We start from the raw sequence: 8,455 nt of genomic DNA, 5'->3' as shown, positions 1-8,455 counted from the left end.
TTAACTACCAAATCTTTCAGTCACACTGATTCTGTCATGCTGGTTTAAAACTACTCAGGTCATGGGCGGTGCCTATGGCTCAAGGAGTAGGGCTCCGGCCCCATATACCGGAGGTGGTAGGTTCAAGCCCGGCCCCGGCCAAAAACTGCAACCAGAAAAACACAAAAAAACAAACAAAAAAAAACCTACTCAGGTCAGTTAAATAAAAAGAATTATATCCTCCTGGGTGGCACCTGTGGCACAAAGGAGTAGGGCGCTGGCCCCATATGCTGGAGGTGGCAGGTTCAAACCCAGCCCCGCCCCCCCCAAAGAATTATATCCTCCTAAAGCAAGCAAAACTTTAAAATGTGTTACATATTTATGGAGGGAAAATAAATAATTTTTGCCATGACAGGTAACTCCAATGCATTTGGCTGTAACTTTTATAGCTATATAAAACTAGATAATAATGAACAAAATCATGAACAAGAAAAGGATAAAAGATTATGGTGGACTGAAATAGGATTACTTTTGACTGCCATGTGTGTTGCATAATTTCTGATACTTTAATTCCTATGCTTCCCCTATTGAAAGGATTCCTGAATCAAGGCCAGCTGTCATCGGTCTTTTTTCCCTAGTTGACTGGGTATGGTCCCTGGTTCAGAGATAGACCAGTGAACCAGGCCAGACCAATGCTTCAGCCGTACAGAACTTCAGGTGATTTGAATCTTCCTTCTGCAGCTACAGGGTTGGGAAGACTTGTGTGCAACTGCAGAAGATGGAAATCAGCAATGATGTGCCAAAATCAGAGCAGAATGAAGAGCCTAGAAGCCTGGAGGTCCAATCCCCAGTCCTAAGGCCCTAGTTTATTACAGCTCTTTCTTGAGTTCTATTAGTTCACTCCAAAGCTTTCCCAGATAAAGAAACAAAGAAAATAGAGCTAGAACACAAAGAGCAGATGTGGGAGAATTCTTATACATCTACACTTATGTGAGCAATATCATGGTTACAATGCAAGAATGTTTTCTAAAATAAATTTCCTTCTGAGGTGTGTATTACTAGTCCATACAATAATATTAAAATACTGATCATTGATCTGATACAATCACAGAATTATAGAGCTGGTGGGGCATCTGTATGGCCACGACCATGTCATTTCAGGTCCTCGTGGAAGATGTTCGTTCAGTAAGGAGTGAGTGGACACCTGCTTATAAAACTCTTTTAATGGCACAGAACTCACAGTGTGAAGAGGCAAGATGTTTTAGTGTTTTCAGAGATGTCATAAATTCCTTCCCTGTGCTTATCTAGAACTTATTGCTTTGTAACTTGATGCTATCCCTGGAGACACAGAGCAAGTTTGTTTCTTCCGGCACATGAAAACTTTGAAATAATTTGAAAGTAGTTCTCATATTTTTCTCATGTTGTCCCTTCTCCAAAATAAACACCTCCACTTGTTCCAGATATTTTTTAAGTACACAGAGCTAGCTGAATTTAAGGTATATTTCATTTGGGTAACATAGACAATAGAATTATTCATTTCCAATTCCTAGCTCCAGTGATATTGAAAAACATGTATCTTTCAGTGTGTAAAAACTTGATTAAATTAACACAAAGACTAGTTACCTTTTCTGATTATATAATTGATGTAGATCCATTTGGAAAAAAAAAATCACCCACAAATACCTAAAGTCAACAATGCTAGTTAAAGAAACATGACTTGTATACCTTAAAGTTATGAAAGGGAACCCTCAAAAATTCTATCTCAGTCTTGAATGCAGAGTCACAGCTCAGCAGTCTTCCACCATCTCCAGAATCGCTATCCTAGCCACAGACATGTGAGCAAACTTCCACTATAACTCTACCAACTACTTTTTCTTCCTTCTTTTTCTTTTTATTACCCAATTTCTGCTTTACTTTCTGCATGGCCTTTATAGGATACTGGGTTTCAGACATGCAGTGTACCAAATAAATCAGATTTGACATTCCAATTATTTATCTGTAGAAAAAAATAACCCCCAAATTGAGCCAGCTAAAAGTTAACAGACATTTATTGTCCCATGTAGTTTCTATGGGTTAGTACCCAAGAACAGCTTCTCTGGAAAGTTCTGGTTAGTTCTTTCAGGAGGTTGCTTTCAAGCTGTGGGAGCTAGGGCTACAGCCTTATCTCCAGACCTAACTGTGGCTCAGGAAACCATGGCTAGAGTTTCCCAGTTCACTCACATGCTTCTTGGCTCACCTCCGCTCTTGCTGGCAGTTGGCCCAAACAATCTTCACTTTGTTCCTACTGGGCTGCTCTATACTGCTCACAGACCAGCTGTGCTGTTTCTCCCAAAATGGCCAAGAGGGCAGCCCCAAGCTTTTATAATGGAACCTCTGAGGTGGCATACCATGTCTTCTGTCCCTCATTGGTCACGCAGACCAAGTCTAGGACTGTGTGAAGGGGACTGCACAGAACTGTGCAGACCAGGCAGCAGAGATCATTAGGGCCATCCTGAGTGCTGGCTGCCCTGATACTGCATAAAACCGTGATGTTTTTAACAGTGTTAGGGTACCAGAAATTTATTTCAACTTTTATCCTGAAATGGACAGTGCAAAGAAGTATGTTAACAGTTTGTTAGGGTGGAGGGTAATCAGAGAAGGCTACTGTGGAAGGAGTAATCCTGGAAAGTATTTCTGAACAGGTGATGGCCAAGGTGAGACCTAAGGGTTGCGTGTGAGTCAGACTTGAGATGAGCCAGGGGAGGGCATTCCAGGCACAGAACCACAAGAATAAAGATGGAAAGCGCTTGGCCTGTTCAAAAAGCTAAAGGGAGTCTGGCAGAACTGAGTGTGATGAATGAAGAGAAGAACTGCGGGAGGTGAGATTGGAGAGGCAGGGAATAGGGCCTGGCTTAGGTTTGACTGGGAGGAAGGCAGAGGGGACAGGCTGTGCAAAGTGCCAGACACAGGGACTGTTGACACAAGTTTCAAGACATGCCAGTAACTCAGCAGGGCATTAAGTTCAGGGTGAATTTCAAAATAGCAAGAGATAAACTTTTTAAAAAGGTAAAGGCCAGGTGTAGTGGCTCATAGCTGTGATCTCAGCACGTTGGGAGGTGGAGGCGGGAGGATCACTTGTGGCCAGGAATTCTAGACCAACCTGAGCAACATAGTGAGACTTCATCTCTACAAAATTTAAAAACAGAAAAATTATCCACTTGCAGTGGCACATACCTCTAGTCCTAGCTAGTGGTGGGGCTGAGGTGAGAGTATAGTTTGAGCCCAGGTGTTGGAGGTTGTAATGAGCAGCAATGATGCCCCTGCACTCTAGCCCAGGCCACAGAGTGAGACTCCATCTACAAATAAATGAATACTTCTTAAAAATAAAAAGTAGGTAAGGGTGAGACATAATGAGACCCAGACACCAAGCTATGGAATTCAAGTTTGATCCTGAGAAGTATGGAAACCCAGTGAATAGTGCAAAGTAGGGACAGAATCAGATTTGAGTCTTGGAAAAGGATTATGATTAAAATGAAGATGGTCCATGTCAAGGAATTAAGGCTACAGGAGGAAAAAAATGTCAAGAGGCTATTTTATCCATCCAGTTAAAGAGAAGACAAAGATTTGACCACAGAGGCGATGGCATCCGGAGTTACTCAGGGAGAAACTGACAGGAATGTAAACTCATTAGAATTTGGGGTCACATTAACAGAAATGGCTGATTGTTTTATTTGCTGCTCTAACTCTATAATCTAGAAAACTGCACTGGCGCTTAAAAACCTTAATGAAATATTTGTTGAATGAGTGTGTGAATTGATAAGTTAGTGAAAAATTAGGGAGGCCACAGTTTTTGTTCCTTAAATAGATACATAATAATCACAGACTATTTACCAGGGAATGTTCTTGGCACTGGTAATAGTGTTGAAGAGATATTCATGTCTATCTATGTATGTAGTGTATCTATTTGTCTATCTCTCTATCCGTTCATCTTCATCTATCTGTCTCATCTTCGCCTCTCTCCCTTCCATTCCTCTATTCATCCATGCTTCTGTGTCTTTTCTATGTATCATTTTACTTACCTATACTGGTAAGAAAGATATTATTTAAAACTCAAACTGATTTTTATATAGGCTGAAGAGCAAACACAGAAATAGTCTTTGGAAATGCAAAGTGAAGCCTAAACTGAAAGACATAGTCTAAGCTTCTTGAGTAACAACGTCCATAGGAAAAGAGAAGATATCCTAGGAATTGGAAATCCTAGTGGTCACATGAGAAGTGGAGTGGAGGTAAATACAGAGGAGTGGAGGCAGGAAAGAAAACCGTCTGGTGAGAAATCGCTGCTGCTCATGTGTCTGAAGAGTTTTCACCGTCAGAAGTAATCAACATTCCATTTTTAAGATGGGGTTTTGTTTGCATTTTTGTTATCTAAACACTCTTTATCAAGCCTCTGATAGAATCTACTACATGTCGATGTCATTATGAGAGATGGGGGTGGAAGTTAGGGATTAAGGAAAGTAAATTGTAATTGACTTCTGAATTAGTAGGAAATAGATACAGAATAATCAGCTGCAAGAGATGAGGTCTAAGTCCCAGAGTTGCAGGTGACTAATAAGAAAAAATCCAATTAGGAAAACATCTTTTGGAGAGTGATGAGTCTTTAAAAAAAACAAACACAGAAACAGACATATTCCAGGAATTTATTTTCTAATTATATTAAATTCTCAGCAGATCAGTTAATTTCAGCTGATATTTAAGTTACATATTTTATTGCTCCTTTAGCTGAATGAGTTTACCTACTTGGAATGCATGATACCGCATGCCGTTGTATGTATCAGTGATGGATATCAGTGATGAGTTTAAGGGATTGATGTGATGAAGGGAAGGAATTTCTCTGGAAATTCCAGTAGGTTCCAGGGGCTCTTAAGTCAATAAAAACGTAGACTCATATTGGCTTCCAAAATGCAGGTACAGTCTTACTCTGCGGTAGGCAAGGCTACACCAAACCAGCCAAAAGTCAAGGATTCAGTCCTGTTCAGGCACAATCCAGGGATAATTGCTGCAGTTCCCTTCCCAAAGTCCCACAAGTTTGCACCACTCCCCTAAATTAAAGACTCCTGTTGTAAACTAAATAACGCTGGCAGAAGTGATGCAATAGCAGTCTTTAGGAAATGACAACTGCAAACATCCATTTATAGTTGCTCTGCTAGCTGCCATAAGTAGTTTTTGAAGACATTAGAAAGTGTAGTTTTATACTTGTAGTAGTGTTTAAAATACAATAGCAAATCTCCCAAAAGCAAGAAGAAGCAACAAGAATACAGGTTCAAAGGAACTTCCTGAAATTCAGAGTGGATCATTAGACCCATTGAGTGCATAATAGACTAATGCCTATAACAACATCTACAAGATCTCCTCCGTTTGCTCACAGATAATTACAACGTGAGGGAGAACATAGCTTACCCATCATGCTCCCTTTGGCAAGTCTTTCTCAAACTATAGTATATGTGCTGCCCGAGCAAGCACTCTTTCTCAAACTATAAGGGAGGCATAAAATTACTCCTGGGGTGTGCAGGATCCTGGACCCCATCCCAGATGATCTGATTGAGTAAATCCTGGATGGAACACAGAGACATGCATTTTTAACAAATATGCCAAATGTTTTTGATACAGTTGTTATAGGAAAACAATACTAGAGAGTAAAATTTTAAAAATTTACAGGGTATATGTATTCTATCTTTCCCTCCAGTACTTCCTCTATTGGCCCACTGATGCTTGAAATTTCTTTTAAGATCAGGCAGATCCTATCAACCATAAATTGGAGATGAAGCACCATCTAGTAATTTCTAGATGTAATGAAATATAAATGTCTTACAGGTTGTGGAGAATGTGTTCTCTGAAAGTAAAAAGGCTGCTTTTGTTAACTGGCACTAAAATCCTCCAAACCAAAATGCCTCTCATAGTGGGAAAACAGGGTTCCCTTTTCTCTATTGTCAACATTCCTTATCTTTTATATTTTTGATATTAGTAATTCAAACAGGTGCAAGGTATATTTTATATTGCTTTTGATTTGTATTTTTCTGATTAGTAGCAATGGAGCACCTTCTCATGTACCTGTTGGCCATTTCTGCATCTTCTGTGGGCAAAAATATCTATCTATGATCCTCTGCCCATGTTTTCACTATATATATGCCCTCAACATCTGACAACTAAGTTTGTGAACTCATCCTGGGAAAAGTGCTACGTAACTCATTGCTGAATATCACTATGGTTACCTTTGAAGTGCTCCTCTTGGGAAGCTATGCACCAAGGTCAGTGCCTTGTTCCCCCATCAAGCAATTTGGGAACCCTTCTGGAAGGACCATCAAAACTGTCAATTAAATTTAAAAACTTGCAGGGGCATCCATAGCTCAGTGGGTAGGGCACTGGACACATACACCAACACTGGTGGGTTCCAACCCAGCCCGGGCCTGCTAAAACAACAATGACAAATTCAACAAAAAAATAACCAGGCATTTTGGTGGGTACCTATAGTCCCAGCTACTTAGGAGATAAGAGAACTGCTTAAACCCAATAGTTTGAGGTTGCTGTGGGCTGTAATGCCATGCCACAGCACTCTATCCAAGGTGACAGCTTGAGATTCTGTCTCAAAAAAAAAAAAAGTTTAAAAACTTGCCACTGTGGATGTCTGTTGACAGCACTGTACAAACAACTTGGTAAGGTTTTCTAACCTTGGCATACCAGTGCCTTACAACTGTGTTCGTGTTGATGTGTGGTAGTGTCTTGCTGAGTGTCATTCATTATTGTTGTTGTGTGTTTTTGTGTGCCATATGACATTATAGACACACATACTCACATGTTTGCTACTGAGTCGTGTGAGTTCTTTCTGTATTTTGGATATAACCTCTTATATATAGTTCGCAAATATTTTCTTTCTGCAGAGGTTGTCTTTTCGTTTAATTGAGTGTGTATGTTTGTGTATGTGTGTGTGTGTTGTGTGCTGTGCAGAAGCTTTTTGGTTTGAGGTAGTTTAAGAGGTTTTGTTTTTAGATGTCTCACAATGTCTAACTCAGTTCCTTGACTAATGTGTGTTCACTAAGTACTTGTTAATCTACTGATGGCTACAAGGGTCTTACTATATGGGTTAGACAGGGTACCCTTTCAAATATATATATATTTTGGGGCCAGGGCTGGGTTTGAACCCACCACCTCTGGCATATGGGGCCAGCACCTTACTTCTTGAGCCACAGGCACCACCCCTTTTAAATATTTCTATGTTGGAAATAAGAAAATTTAATATGGGCATAAAATCATAAAGTCAATTAAAATGCTACAGAGAAATTTCTAAGGCCAGCTATAATAAGGAACCGTTGTGTTAATTCCTGACACATTGCAAAACAAAAATCTCTACATTCACCCTGGTTTTTAAAATCCTCCATATTCTGAATGCTTAGCTTTTCCAAGCATCTCAAATTGCTTTCTAGTGTGTATACCGGAGTTCTGATTCACATTTCCCTGGATATACCTAGAGGGTTTCTATATTTGTATCTCTAGGTGCACCATCTCTTCACAGCTTCTTTCACTTATTTTCACTCCTGGGAATCCTATTCTTTCTCAAGGTCTTTCTCACTGTCCCTTTCAGAAGTGTGCCTTGCTCACACTCCTAACCTAAGCCATCTCTGTCCTTAGCACATCTAAAGCACATTGATCTCCTAATGGCAGTTATCGGAATTTGCACTGCTTTGCTTCATTCGATTGTTTTGATTACATCTTCTTTTCTTTTGTGCAATGACTTCTCTATGGTGCAGGAAACATTATAGTTTTTATCTCACAAAAGCAAGAAACCTTTATACATGAGTTGCTAAAATTGTAAAATGAATGGTTTCAATCTTGATCTAAATTATTTATGGTTTTGGAAAGTTTATTTAAGTTATTTAATCCTTGTTGATGATTTTTTTACCCATGAATGAAAAATATCTACATCTGCCTTATAACATTGCTACAAAGATGAAGTGAGATTATTTATGTGAAGCACTTACACCCTTAAAGATGTCAAAGACATCTTTGTAGATATTAAAAAAAATAGGGAGAGCAGAAAACAAAAAATTTAAGTTGATAATGATATATGTGTACAAATATTAAAGGATGATTGACATAGGTAAAATCAACTAAAGCTTTTTTGAAAACGTTACAAACATCACTTATTTGCTCAAAATTCCATGGGGCAACAATTGGGTCTGAGATCAGTGAGAATATCTCTTCTGCTCCACATGGAGTGACAAGTCTTACTCATATGTCAGGGACCCCCAGGATTGCTAGAGTGACTGGGATGACTTAAGAGACTGTACCTCTCTCTCTCCACCTGGCCTGACATCTTACATCAGCAGAGAGGGGTAATACCATAAAAGGTGCAATCCACCAGAACAAGATTCTAATGCACTCTGTTGGTTAGAGCAAGTTACAAGACCACTGCTGATTCCAGGGCTGGAGAAGTTGACCCCAC

The sequence above is a fragment of the Otolemur garnettii genome, unplaced genomic scaffold, assembly GCF_000181295.1.
Source record: "Otolemur garnettii isolate 467f Iridium unplaced genomic scaffold, OtoGar3 scaffold00111, whole genome shotgun sequence".
Taxonomy (NCBI): Eukaryota; Metazoa; Chordata; class Mammalia; order Primates; family Galagidae; genus Otolemur; species Otolemur garnettii.
Note: the sequence above shows the minus strand (reverse complement) of the source record.